The sequence below is a fragment of the Hipposideros armiger genome, unplaced genomic scaffold, assembly GCF_001890085.2.
Source record: "Hipposideros armiger isolate ML-2016 unplaced genomic scaffold, ASM189008v1 scaffold_441, whole genome shotgun sequence".
In the NCBI taxonomy this organism is placed as follows: domain Eukaryota; kingdom Metazoa; phylum Chordata; class Mammalia; order Chiroptera; family Hipposideridae; genus Hipposideros; species Hipposideros armiger.
The window spans coordinates 1,141,055-1,154,931 of NW_017731791.1; the positions used below are offsets into that span (position 1 = coordinate 1,141,055).

The window sequence follows — 13,877 nt, forward strand, 5'->3', positions numbered from 1 at the left end:
AGTTCTTTGTTGAGGACCTGAGATCCTATACAAGGTCCACAGGAGAGGGGACCCTAACAAGTATTATTTCCCATTGTCACTTCAATAAAAGCTTTCTATGTAGCATGGACCCAGACTGTCCTTGTACTTTGGGAATATTTTCAGGTTGTAATGATGTAAAGCATAGATAAGTTTTCTTTCTTTATTTTTTCCCATCAGTTCAATGCCAGAGAGAGCCTTTTGTGCCAGATAGGGTCGGTGGAACCAAAAACAAAAATTTCCAAAGTCAAAATATTGAGTCCTCAGTTTTACACCCTCTCTGTGTTAAACACCCTCTTTTTTTTTCTTTTTTTTAAAGATTTTATTGGGGAATTGGGGGAGGGGAACAGCATTGGGGAATTGGGGAAGGGAACAGACAAGTTGCTGCTGTCCTTTTGTCTTCAGTCTAATTGCGGAAGACGTCACTTCACTGGCCCATTTTTGTATTGTGATCATTGCGCTCTTCCTGGGTGAGTCAGTCACTCACTGGCCATTGGACAGCCACTCATGGCGACTCACAGCAGCTCACGCTGGCTGCCAGCCGCTCCCGGTGGCTGCCAGCCACTCATGGTAGCTCACGGCAGCCCACTGCAGCTCCACTGCAGCCTACGCCATCGCTGGGGACTCAAGGCAGCCCAGCTCCAGGTTGAGCTGTTGTTCACCATCTTAGCTGTAGAGGGCGCAGTGTCACTGGCCCTCATGTGTGGGATCCACCTGCTGCCTGTTGCTCAGAGCTCACGCTCTTAAGCTAACTCTTAAGCAACTGAGACACTCGGCTTCCCCAAACACCCTCTTTTTTAAAATGAATACCATAAAGTTCCTTAGTCTGACCACGGCTCCAACATGCAGTAGCCAAAACCCCATTGCCGTGACAACCACTTGTGTTCCTTTCTCTCCCCATCTTGGTTTCTTATTCCTGCTGATCCTCAGGCCTCCTATCACTCCCTCCTGACTGTCACTGTCACGGTGGCCTGTGCCTTACTCAGCTTGTTTCTCCTTGATAGTTCCAATCAACCCAGCCACACCCCTGTTCATGGAGCAGCACTGACAGCTTTGATGTTCAGAAGGAAGGGGAGGGCTTGTGGAACTGTGTTTATAAAGTCTGCAGTGGTGGACAGCCATGTCCTAGGCCTTGACATTCACTCACCACTCACTCAGCTGACTCACACAGAGCATCTTCCAGTCCTGCAAGCTCCATTCATGGCAAGTGCCCTGCACAGATGTCCCATTATTTTTATCTTTTACACCAAATTTTTATTGTACCTTTTTTACATTTTGATATACAAATACTTACCATTGTGTTATAATTGTCTGTTATAGTCAGTCCAGTAACACGCTGTACAGATTTGTAGCCTAGGAGCCAACTACACCATGTAGCTTAGGTGTGTAAGTGTACTCTATAATGTTCACACAAGGGCAAAATTGCCTAATGCTGCATTGCTCAGAATTTATCCTCATCATTATGTGACACATGACTATAACTAAAACCATCAGAAAAAAAAATAATATGCTTCACATGGCATTCTCTCATGCTCAACACTCTGCTGTGCTTTTTATGGGAAATTACTGTGTCAGAGTTAATTTAATTCAATGTAATTTAATTGTTGAATTTGTATTTTGCACACATTATTGGAGGCCCGAAAGCAATGGTATGTGTTTCTCTAAATAAATAATTTTCTCTCACAGTTTAAAGAACTGATTGGCTTAGAAGACATCCACAGATTATAGAGAACTACCAAAATATGCAAAGTACTAAACAGAAAGATTACCCAGACCCCAATCCACCAGGGAAAGCACTGAAGGAATTAATAGTCTGTTTTTCTCCTTCTACAGCAATGCAATTTAGTCTTAAATTTTCACCAAATACAACTGCTGTGGTTACAGAATTTAGAATAGATGTTTTATCTCCCTCACAACTAACCTTCCCCGCACCCGGCTGTCCCCAGCATGGACTCCATGCTCTACCATCTTGCTTTAAGCCTACAAATGTCGGTGCATTGACACCTGTGCAGAAGCATGTGTCTCACATCAAATTTGTTCATTCTGTGACTTGTCGTTAATGTCAAAAGCTCAACAGTCCCTAATTCCCAACAAACAGTTTAATGGGCTTACTTAAAGACACTGAAAAGTAATGAAAAGAAGAATATAAAAATGAAGAAAAATTACCTTACAATTGGCTTGAGTTACGAGCAGTTGGGCATTCGACTCTTCTAGATGTTCTTTGTTTCTAAGTCACATCTTCTCTCCTCCTGCCTTCCCAGAAGTCCTCATTCTAACAAGGCTTCTAGTGTCAGTCTCCAGGGATCCAGAGAAGAAAGGATATGCCTGCTCTTGAAAATTCTCACTCCTCTTCCTTTTTGAAGGCAGAAACATAGACCTAAAAGCAAATGAATCAGTAATGAGATGAAGTTACAGGATATGCTTGTTGTTGTTGTTTTAATGTATTCAAGTTGCATATTTTTTTTAAAAAAATTCTTGCTGCGTTTCAGGAACTATATACGAATTTAATCATCATTACACACTAGTAGTAGCACACAACATTATTATCTGCATTTTACTGACAGAGGAACTAAGGCAAGTGAAGGTAAGAACTTGCCCAAAGTCACACAGCAAGTAAAGACAGCTAAAATGTCTTCCGTGGTTATGATCAGCCCTGAGCTGGTTTATAATGAGATGTTCAACTGCTCCATATCGTTCTTTGTGCTGCCTGACCTACTCTGGCATTCACTGACACATCCATGACCATTTTTGATTGTCATATACAAAACCCATGCTGAATTCTGCCATCATGTTTCCTGTCATGACTGAAATTGCTTTGGTCTCCTGACTCGAACATTCGGCCAAATTCTTTGCCCTCCTCAGAAGCAGAAGGAAAGTGTAGCTTCTCTCCTCCATCTGTGTGGGGAGACTTGGTGAAAATTCTTCAGGCCTGTCTGACACTAACCGACCCACACATTTTTACCTCTCCCATGTCATCATAGTTATGAGATAGAGTTCTCAGAAACAAGCCTCATTGTCCAAGAATAAAACAGACTTGGTCTATTTTACTTCCATATATTCAAATTTAGTGGGCATTCTACTGACAATTTCCTCTTGAAGCTAAATAGTAGAATGAGATAGGTATTGGAGACCTGTTCTCAAAAAACTTCATCAGTCACTACCACTTTCAATGGCTTCTGGAGCTGACACTTAAGTTGCTAGGGCCACTTGTTTGCAAACCATGTATCTAATAAAGGACTAGTATCTAGGATATATAAAGAACTCTCAGAACTCAGCAGCAAAAGCAATTCACTTAGAAAAGGAACAAAAGATTTGAAGAGACATCTCACTGAAAACAAGCACATGAAAACATGATCAACATTATTAGCCAATAAGGAAATGCAAATTGAAACCACAACAAGATATCACCACACACCTATCAGCGTGGTTAAAATTAAAAAAAAAAAAAAAGGGATAATACCGAAAGTAGGTGAGGATGCAAGAAAACTGGATTCCTCATACATCACTGGTGGGAAGGTATGATACAGCTCTTCTGGAAAACAGTTTGGCTGTTTCTTTAAAAATTGAACATGCAACCAGCATACAACTTAACAATTGCACCCCTGGGCATTTATCCTACAGATACCATGACTCAGCTTCACACAAATACCTATATGTGAGTGTTTATAGAAGCTTAATTCATAACAACCAAAAACTTTAAACAAGTGAGATACCCTTCAATGAGTGGACGATTAAAGAGTCTGTGGTAACTTCATACCATAGTTATGATTTAGCAATAAACAGGAACCAACTACTGATACATACAATAACCTGGCTACAACTCCAGAGAATTATGCTAAGATAAAAAAGTCAATCTCCGGGCCAGCCGAGTGGCGCGTTGGTTAAGAGCTGGCTTGGGACACCAGAGGGCCCCGGTTCGGATCCCACATATGAGGGCCAGTGACACTGCCCTCTACAGCTAAGATGCTGAACAACAGCTCAACCTGGAGTTGGGTTGCCGTGAGTCACGGGCGACGGCGTAGGCTGCAGCCCCTGTGGCAGTGGGTTGCCATGGGCTACCATGTGTAGCTAGCAGCCAGCGTGAGCGGCCAGCAGCCGCAGTGAGCAGCCGTCCAGAAGCCAGCGATTGATCTGCCTTGCCCGGGAAGAGCGCAATGATGGTGCCAACTTGGGCCAGTGAAGCAACGTTTTCCACAACTAGACTGAAGAACAAAAGGACAACAACTCGTCTGTTCCCCTTCCCCCAATTCTCCAGCGCTGTTCCCCTCCCCCAATTCCCCAATAAAATCTTTTAAAAAATAAGCCAATCTCCAAAGGTTATGTACTGTAGGATTCCATTACATAACTTAGTTAAAATAACAAAATTATACAAACAGAGAAAAGCTTAGTGGTTACTGGGGTGAGGAAAGATTGGGGGCTGGAGGAAATAAGTGTGGCTATAAAATGGCAGCCTGAAGAATCTCGTGATGATGGAAATATTCTGTGTCTTGACTGGGTCAGTGCCGATATCTTGGTTGTGATATTGTACTATAGGTTTGCAAGATATCACCAGGGGAACCTAGAGAAAGGATACATGGACTCTTTCAGCATTCTTGCACAAAACTTAAGGTAAATCTACAGTTACCTCAAAATGTTAAAGCTTCACTTAAAAGAGAGTCAGGCGTCACCAAATTATGACAGCACATTATGAGAACTGAGCTGCTGCGCTCTGCCCAAGTGTCACCCAGCAAACAGCCATCTACTGCAGCTCTGACACCCTCACAGCGCTTGTGGCCATCAGGCTCACACATCGGGTCATAATGCCTCTCGTCCTATGTTCACCAGACTTGCCTGGCATCTAGTTTTATGATTTGTCTTCCTGCTTATAATTTCAAGTCATTTCTTTATATCTGCCACTTAACGCCTCTTCTCTAACTCCAGTCAGTCACAGGTTTCCCTGACAGCAGAAGTTCTTTCTCCTACTCCCTACGTGTGGCCATTTCTGTCCCTCCTGCCACGAGGAGGGACAGGGTCACCAGTGCTCCATCTAACAGATGGGGCTGGGTGTCCTGGGGGAGGGGCACTAACCGAAGCTGAGGTGAATTAGATGTAAGTCACTAAGACTTAGTAACTGAAAATTTGAAACTGAGGTATTTTCTCCCTGCTTGCTGTCCATAAATCTACCCATTTCTGTAGTCACAAGGCTTTTTGAACAAGACAGTGGCTAAGCTCTGTGCCAGGTCCAAGTTCCTGAACATTTATATTTCCTCAAATCATCCAAGACCTTTTCCATTCAAAACCAAGGCCAAACAAACAGATAATAAACATAGGGAGAGAACTTTGGAGACTTCTCAATTTGATCTATGAAATGCCCCACTGTAAAGAAGTTAGTTTCTCCTTTTAAAAAACAAACAAAAACCCTTATATTCTTCCTTTCATTACCCTTGAGTGAAAGACTCACTAAATTGACTCCCTGATCTCCTGCCTGATGTGCATCACATTGGCTATGGTGCTGAGGGGAGGCGCAAAAATCCTGTTTCATTGGCCTTATATAAAAAATAACACAGAGAACAATAGCACCTGTGCTACGATATTAGCCAGTACCAATAAGGGTTCTCACTGGAGAGACATGAACGAAAGTTCTTGGTTTCCAGAAGTTTCTGTGATGGCCTGTGTTTTCAGACAGAAGAGCTGAGGAAACTGCACCCCTGCCTTTATTTACCTCCAAAGTAGATAAATAGTCCAACCACACCCTGCTCTGCCCCGGGCACAGGTTCAGGCTGAGAAAGAATTAAAATAAGAAAAAAGGGGATGTTTGTGGTTTATTCCAATAGTGAAAACAGGGGACAGGGGAAGAGCATTGAAGCAGCAAATGGGCTCTTTGTCTTTAAACTTCGCATTGTAAAATCTTGGAAGGACAAGGCTGGTGTCCCCTGCCTGTTCCTGTTCCAGTCCCAAGGGAGGGCTCCCTCCCTCAGTCCCTGGGAGCCCTGCAAACAGCCCTGGAACAAGCTCTCAGGGAGGAGAATGGCTCCCAGAGCTCTGAATTGCTAACTGGCCGATCCCAGGGGAAAAGGTGGCTTCGTCTGCTCAGCCTGCCCCAGCTCCTGCCTCTGCGTCCCAGGCCGCCAGCCTTCTCTGGCTGGCATTCACTTCTCCAGCCCATCCTGGAGGTGGATGCTGTCCTGACCTGCTGTCTGGGCATGTTCTATGTCCTAACATTACAGCAAATGCATCACTGAATTTACTCTTTGGTAGGAAGCAATTGTAAAACCAACTTACGTGTTACCAACAAAGCATGGGAGAAATGATGGTCCTTTCAACAGCATGTCTCCAGGCACAGGAGGACAAGGAGAGCAGAAGAAACACACGCCCCAGGGTCAGTGTCCTAATTGTCTAAATTTCTGCTGAAATCAGAGACACATTTAAAAATAAGTCCAACAACCGTCCTGAGCTTCCTTCCATCCCCCCTCCCCAAGCTTTCCCCACCTTCTGGAATTGCATAAAATCCATTTTCTAATTTTTCGTGTAAATTGTATAAAAATCTCAAACCATCTTCGGGAACGCTTACTTTATAACATCTTCCCTTTTGAAGCTGCAGAATATTTGTCTCAAGAGATCATAAAATATTAAACCTTTTCCCCCAATCCAAAAAGGGCGTGAGATTACACATTTCAAAGTATAGCATAAGGAATAGAGTCAGTGGAACTGTAACAGCTATTATATACGATGTCAGAGGGGTAGTAGATTGGGGGAGGGGAGTTATCACTTTGTGAGGGTATAAATGACTAACTATACATTGTTTTGTACACCTGAAACTAATTAAAAAAAATTCCAGCCCACCTCTGACTATGTTCCACAGTAAATTGCCAGGCAGAAACAGATTAAGAAGAATGGTTGCTTTTCAAAAATGTCAGCTAGGCCACAATTTCTATTTTCATGAAAATTAACACAGATTGCTCTTTCAGGGGAAAAAAAAATTTTTTTTCTGAAACATTCACGGTCTCTCTGGTTGTTTTGCATCTATGTTTGGAGGCAGCCAAACTTTCGGACGGTGCTCACTTCCCTTTTCCTGTCCCCCCTTGTACCTGCATTGTATTTGCATTTTATTCCCAGCTTTCTTCATACCCAAGAGATGACTCGTTTTGGTGGTAAATGAAAAAGAAAATGCCCAAGGTTTGAAAATTTTCAAATCAAAGTGTTAAGTGAATGCAGAAGATTATACTTAAAATACCTGTCACAACTCAGGTGACATCTGTTTCAAGAGCACAAACAATCCAATATTTTGTCGTCTCATCATTCACGGCTTTTTGAGAGAAAACAGAAAGCAGAGCAACCTACAAGTGAAACCAAATAAACAAATTTTGGTTTAGACAAGGAGGAGAAACCAGACTATTTTAAAACCTGAAAAACGTAATCACCTTACTTGCATGTATGAAGTGCACATATTTTGACAAACTTTTAAAGCCTGCATTTTCTGAATTAGCATGGTTGTCCAAATACCAGTTGAATTAAAGTGAGAATGAAGATGGGATAGCTGCTCTGCTATATATGAGCTATATGTAAAAAATTACACATTTACACACACATCTATATATAAACTTCATAAATGATCTGGCAGGACTTCTTAATTTGCATAATTAAAACAACCATAGGCTTTATGTTAGAGACCAGTTAATGCCTTTGGAGAATTTTAAATAAACAACAAACCATAAATAGTGCATTTTGTCTCTTTGTATTTCATTTTCTATTTGTACAAACAAAACTAAATAGAAATGTGCATCTTAAAAGTTACCATGCAAGTCGTTGAGATGCACGATTCTATATCATTCTATCACTCCCATACTCATATCAATATTTAGAAATTTGCTCTAGAGAGAGATTGATTTGCCATATGTGGTGATAACAACCATTACAAACTTCCAATATTTCACAAACCATGATATAAATTGACTTTACCGCACACTCCTGGATGCCATTAGGCTCCTCCCCTATCAGAGAAATTGTTTCCATGGTAACTGAAAGGGGAAAAAGCACAGGGAGGGGGGAAAAAGACACAAAAAGCTAACGCAACAAGATATCTATGGAATAAACAAAATATGGGCAAGCTTTGGATGTCATAACACTTTTATTGCTTCTAGACCCACATACTTCTAGAGACGCTAAGGCCATACTATCTAACAGATCAGATGAAAAGGAAAGACTGTGCCTGAGATTGGACTTGTTAAAATGGCCAGTAGCCTGCAGGGCTGCCTGCTGTTTCCCAGTGTAGACAACACCTTGTAAAAATGGAGCCTGCTGAATCTTTCTTTCGCCACCAAGTCTGCAGAACCCATGTGGGCATTGCTGGACTAATTCAGTGTACAGCAAATAGCTAGATTTGGAAGCAGAGCTAGCTGTTTACAGGAGCACCGAATCCCCTGTCCTAAGGTAGCTACCGTCCTTGCTTTGGCCACACACAGAATTCTCCAGTGGGCGTCCAGCACTAAAATCCATTCAGACCAGGGGGGACACTCTGGGCGCCCTAGAAGGAAACATTAGGTAGCACCTGCTTTTATCTTTTTCTTCATAGTGCTGAAGTAAAATATGCAGCTAATGTAATTTCATTTTTATTAGATTCTGCATGTATGTGGCTTTTAGAAGGAACTCAGGGGAACACACATTACTTATAAACATATACTTTTTAATTAATTTCTTTGTAATTCAAAGTAGATGTCTAATGCATTCATGGAACGATACACGCTCCCTCTGGGGGGCAATTTTAATACCTGCAATTCCCCAGCTTGTTAATCAAAGACTTTTTAGCCTTGTAGATAATTTATATCTGCTTAATGTTCAGAAGGTTGAAATTGCAGCTATATGAGAAAAAAAAATCCTTACCTCTGACAAAAATCAGAAAAGATAAAACCTCGTCGAAATTCTACAGAAATGGGAAATGATGGAAATATCCTTTCTTTCTGAGCTGCTTTCTGTGAAAATATTTTGTGGTTGTATGAACAACAACAAAAAGGCAGCTTTTCTTTTTCCCCCCAGAAGACACAATGAAACTGCTTGAGTTAAAATTCAGCAATGGCCAGGAACCTCCATCTCTGAACATGCTTATTTTTAGCAGTTTTGTATTTTGAGAGAATACCTTTTTTGCTTTCTATGACAATATCATTGGCAAAAAAATGACATGGTAGAAATTTAGATTTTTGTGGGGGTCCACTTAGCTTTAAGTTCAGTTTTGGCTAGTTCTGAGGCTCCTTTTGTTTCTCTCCTGTTACACTGATGTGTCACCCTGTCATTATGCTCAGTTTTCTCCCGCATGTAGGAGAATGTGAGGAGAATGGTTCCAACTGCACCCAGGACAGGGCTTTAGACACTGAACGGTGGAGAGGGGTGCCATAAGTCAGAGAAAAAAAGGGGATGCAAATACTCTGCTCTCTCTGTTTGTAACCCTTCTCCATGATGTGTGTACATCCTTTAGATGTGTGTACGCTTGTGCGAGCATTTGCACATAGACAAACATATTCACAGTTGGACACACACACGCTTTTCTTTGTAGATGCATATCCACATTTCAGCGGAACGTGGCAGCTCTACATTGGGGGCCAGGAATACAATCATCATGGACTCTTACAGATGAAAGAAGGTTTGAGAACTCCCTGTGCAATCTCTCTCACAGCGTGGAATCCCCTTATAACAGTGCTGTATGGGGATAACTCAACCCAGGCTTAAATGCTGTAGGAAGGCAAACTCACTATGATTGTGAGACAACCTAGAGCACTGTGGGATAGCTTCAATTATTAGAAAGGTGTCCTTTATATCATCAATCTTATATCTGCTTTTTAAAAAATTCTGGTATTGTACTCTGACACCAAATAGAATCAATAAGATGGTTTTTTTTTTCCTTAAGCTGACAGTCCTCAAACACGTTTAACATAATTGGTTCCCTCCCCTTTTTTCTTGAGTTAAACATTCCCCCTTTGCCTTGCTTGTTTCTCCCAAGGTAAGGCTTTGGGAACCCCACTCTGTTGACATACTTAAGCCAATTTGGCACCCAAGCTGGACACAGTACTCCAGATATGGTTGTTATTTACATAGTTGAGAATGCATAGGCTCTGTTTTCATTTATTAATAAGTGTGCTTTTATTGGTTCAGTAGAAGATCAGAGGTGGCCTTATTTTCACAGCTAGGTCACGCTGCCAGCTCATATTGAACTTGTAGTTAGTTACCTTAACACTTCTAGATCTTTTTACTGCCTGAAGTCTAGCAGCTGACTTTCCGAAGCTAACTGCAGATCATTATGTTTATCACCGTTGCAATTTATCTCACAGGTTTAAGCTTTTCTTTTAGCCTGCTCATATCATTTTCAATCTTACCTCTATTATTTTAGTATTTGCTGTTAATCTTGGGGTTTGAGTCAGCCACAAAGTTGGACAGGTTGTAATTCATGACTCAATCTAAGTCGTCAGTAAAATTTTACGCAGGCCCAAATGAAGAAAGGGTGTGTGGGCTGCTATTAGAGGCTTCTCTTGGAGTAACAAGAATATACATTCTCTGATGTGTAATCAACTGTGAATCCACCTAGCTATGCTATCAGACCACATTTCTAAACTTTACCCATTAGGGGAAACTATGAGAGAGTTGTATGATTGTTTCTTGAAATTGAGGAGCTCTCTGTTTCGCATTCATTGTTTTATATGTACACAGCAAGAAAGGAAATGTGATTAGTTGGATGTGACTGCTGTATCTGAGTTGCGTCCAGTATTGTTTCCTTCTTTACTCCTTAGCTTTATTGGGCATTTCTTCTTACTGGCATTTTTTCGACACAATTATCATCCTCCATAGGAATTATGTTAATAATTTTATCTGGGCATTTTTCTCCCTCACTTTAGGAGACCCCCGCTAATGTAAGACCATCTCTTGCCAGATGCATTCTTCCTGATCATCATACTTCCAGTCTCTGATCAAAAACCCAGGTTTCAGTATCACAACCTGTCACCCAGGGAGCCAAGCACTATCATTTAACATCACCTCTTTGGCCTGCTGAAAAGCCCCAACATTCAATAAAATGAACTGACACCATCTACAACCTCAAGTCCTTTGAAAAATAGTTTTTGTTTTAAATATTTGTATCATTTCTTTACATGAATTTGCAGAAATGGGAAGGGACTAACGGATTTGATGACTCTGGATAAGGTCTCCATCCCCGAGGATGTCTTTTCCAGAAGGAAATCTTATGCTTCCAAAATGTCAGCATGGGGGTTGCTTGGCTGCCTCTTCTCTCTGCAGTAGGAATTCTGCTCTCGTTTGGCAGCAGCTCAAATGGCTGAGGAGAAAAGAGGAGAAGAAAAAGCAGGTTGAGGTAGAAAAGGCTGAGAGTGATTCTGGGTCCTGACTGAGCTGAGCACTCACCGACCGCTCCACAGACATGCACCAAGGCCATGGGTGATGAACAAGAGATCTCATTACTCTGCCCCAAAGGCTCTGACAACCCCTATCTGGGTCCATATTGTCCCACCCCCATCTCTTAATTCAGAACCCCTGTTTCTATTCCGGTGTTCTCAATTTCCAACCTAATACATAACTAGTATTGGCCCATTGAACTCACCTCCTCATATGAAGCTTTCCTTGAACTGCCAAGTTTAATGTCAATGTCACCCTAGAAGTTGTTTCTTGGGTCTTTTAGAGGATATTTCAAGAGGCTATTTTGATGCTGTGGGTATTTTGTGGCTCTGGGCATGAGAGATGAAGTAAGGATTAGGGATGGGGCAATTATTACTCGGTAATTGTTGCCATGAACATTTTCTTTTTAGAACCAGAAAAATACTCAAGGCATTAAAAGTCTGTTTCAAAATGGTTGTTTCAAAACCTTCCAACTGGCGCTCTGGTCAGCTTCTGACCTCAGCTCTGCTAAAGTAGGCCCCACGCTGTATCACTCCACACACCTCACCCCCAGGCCAGGCCCTAGGAACTTGGCCTTGTGTCCTGATTCCTACTTTCTAAGGAAAAGAGTTCAGATAATTGTGGGAATCAATTTTACTAGTTCAACACAAATCGGACTACTCCTAGTTTCTTTGTTCATATTACATGGAAGGAAGAAAACCAACTCTTTCTTTATGCTGCTCACCATCCCTTCACCAGCTCACACAGGAACAGAATCTGGGCTATGCCACGCACAGTGAAATGATCTGAGGGGGCAGAAGAGTTTTGATATGGAGCCGGGTGGTGCAAATACAGCAGTGGCTGGAGTTTGGAGCATGAGAATGTTTCACAGATTTGGACAGTTGTTTTGTATAATAGGACAATAAGCTTTCAGGCGAGTAAAGAAAGACATAGAACACCATCAGAAATTAGCTGCAAGGGAAAGGGCTGTTCCTATTCAGTGAGTTACTGTGAGTTTGGAAGGCAAAGAAAATGGGATAATAAAAAGCATATGTGCTTCAGTTCTTGAGGGATATTCTAATTTCCTGACGTCCTGGCCTTTCAGAGTCTTAAAGTTGGGATTCTCCCAAACTGTAAGGCAACAAAGTGACTATATTGTCAGGGCAGATAACTCTGCTTTGGTTCACTGCCCCTCAATGACTCACAAACATGCATGTCTGGCCCTGGCTTCTCCTCTGAGCCATAAAGTGATATATCCAACTCCCACAGATATTCCAAAGGCATCTACAATTTAACAGGCCCAAACTAGGATGCTCGGTTTACCTTCTTTCCCCAGCCTGCTCCCTGTATCAGTAAATGGGGCTTTCCTATATACCATATTGCAGTAAATAGCCCCATCGTCCACTTACCTGGGAAGTTAAAAGCATAGGAATCCTCCTTAATTCCTTTACCACTCACAGCCAGTTCACCAAGCCATCCCCATAAATACATCCCAAAGTAACCCGCTTCTGTGTCCACTGCCACCATCTTAGTCCAAGCCATCATCATTCTTTAATTGGGCAATTTCAATAGCTCCCTAACAGGTCTGTCTAGATCAGTTTACATTTTTCCCTTGTTCAAAACACTGTGATGGCTTTCTATTGCAGTGAAACAAAATAATGTGCAAAGCTTTGCTGGACCTATTCAGTCCCATGTGACCTGGTTCCTGTCAGCCTCTTCATCTTCACGTCCTCCTACCCTCCCCCACCCTCCTTGCATTGTTCCTTCCGGTGTTCGTTCCCACCAAAACTTTTCCCACCTCCATGGGCTTTGCACTGACCCCTTCTGCTTTCTTCCTTCAGATCTTCACATGGTAAGCTCTTTATTATTCTGGTCTCAGCTTAAATGTCCTTCTTTAAAGGTGGCTTCCAACACCTTACTTAACATTTCTGAAAGTCATCCTTGATCTCATTGCTCTGTGGTATTTTCTTCATTGTACTTGCCCCCTAAAGTTGCCTTATTGATCTACTTACATCTCTACTCATTTTTTATCTGTCTCTCCTGTAAGTTCTATGAGAACAGAAACCCAATATGTCTATTTTGCCACCATATCTCTTGTGGCTGAAACATACCTGATGAATGAGGTAACTAACACAATGAATATCCAACTGTTCTTTAATTTCTAATTTCTCCTTATTTAAACAAGGTTAGCTATACTTTGTAAATGTTAACAAAATGCATTAAAAACTTAGTTCACAATGATAGTATAGAACATTATTGATTCAAATACAGATTATTTAGCTACTGAAACTAATGAGCTAATGATTGTTGGTTATAACAAGAAAATATTTCTAATGAACATTTTCACTAGAAACCATTAATATTTTTAATCATCTATAAGAAATTATGGTGTGAGGTTGCAACTTGATACAAAGTAAAGTGAGCGGCAAGAGAAATAGAATTTTTCCTTGGTAGACTTAGCCTATTACTTGCATATATATATATATACATATATACACACATATATACAT

At 41.4% G+C, this 13,877-nt stretch overlaps 1 long non-coding RNA gene across 1 annotated transcript; it reads right to left on the reverse strand.

Moving 5' to 3' along the window:
• Nucleotides 1–2,190: 2,190 nt before the first annotated feature.
• LOC109394851 (uncharacterized) lies at nucleotides 2,191–7,328 on the reverse strand. Its single transcript, XR_002126528.1, has 3 exons — nucleotides 7,232–7,328; nucleotides 6,280–6,404; nucleotides 2,191–2,395 (listed from the first exon to the last, which is right to left on the reverse strand). It is a non-coding gene; the product is annotated as an uncharacterized LOC109394851 (long non-coding RNA).
• Nucleotides 7,329–13,877: the final 6,549 nt, after the last annotated feature.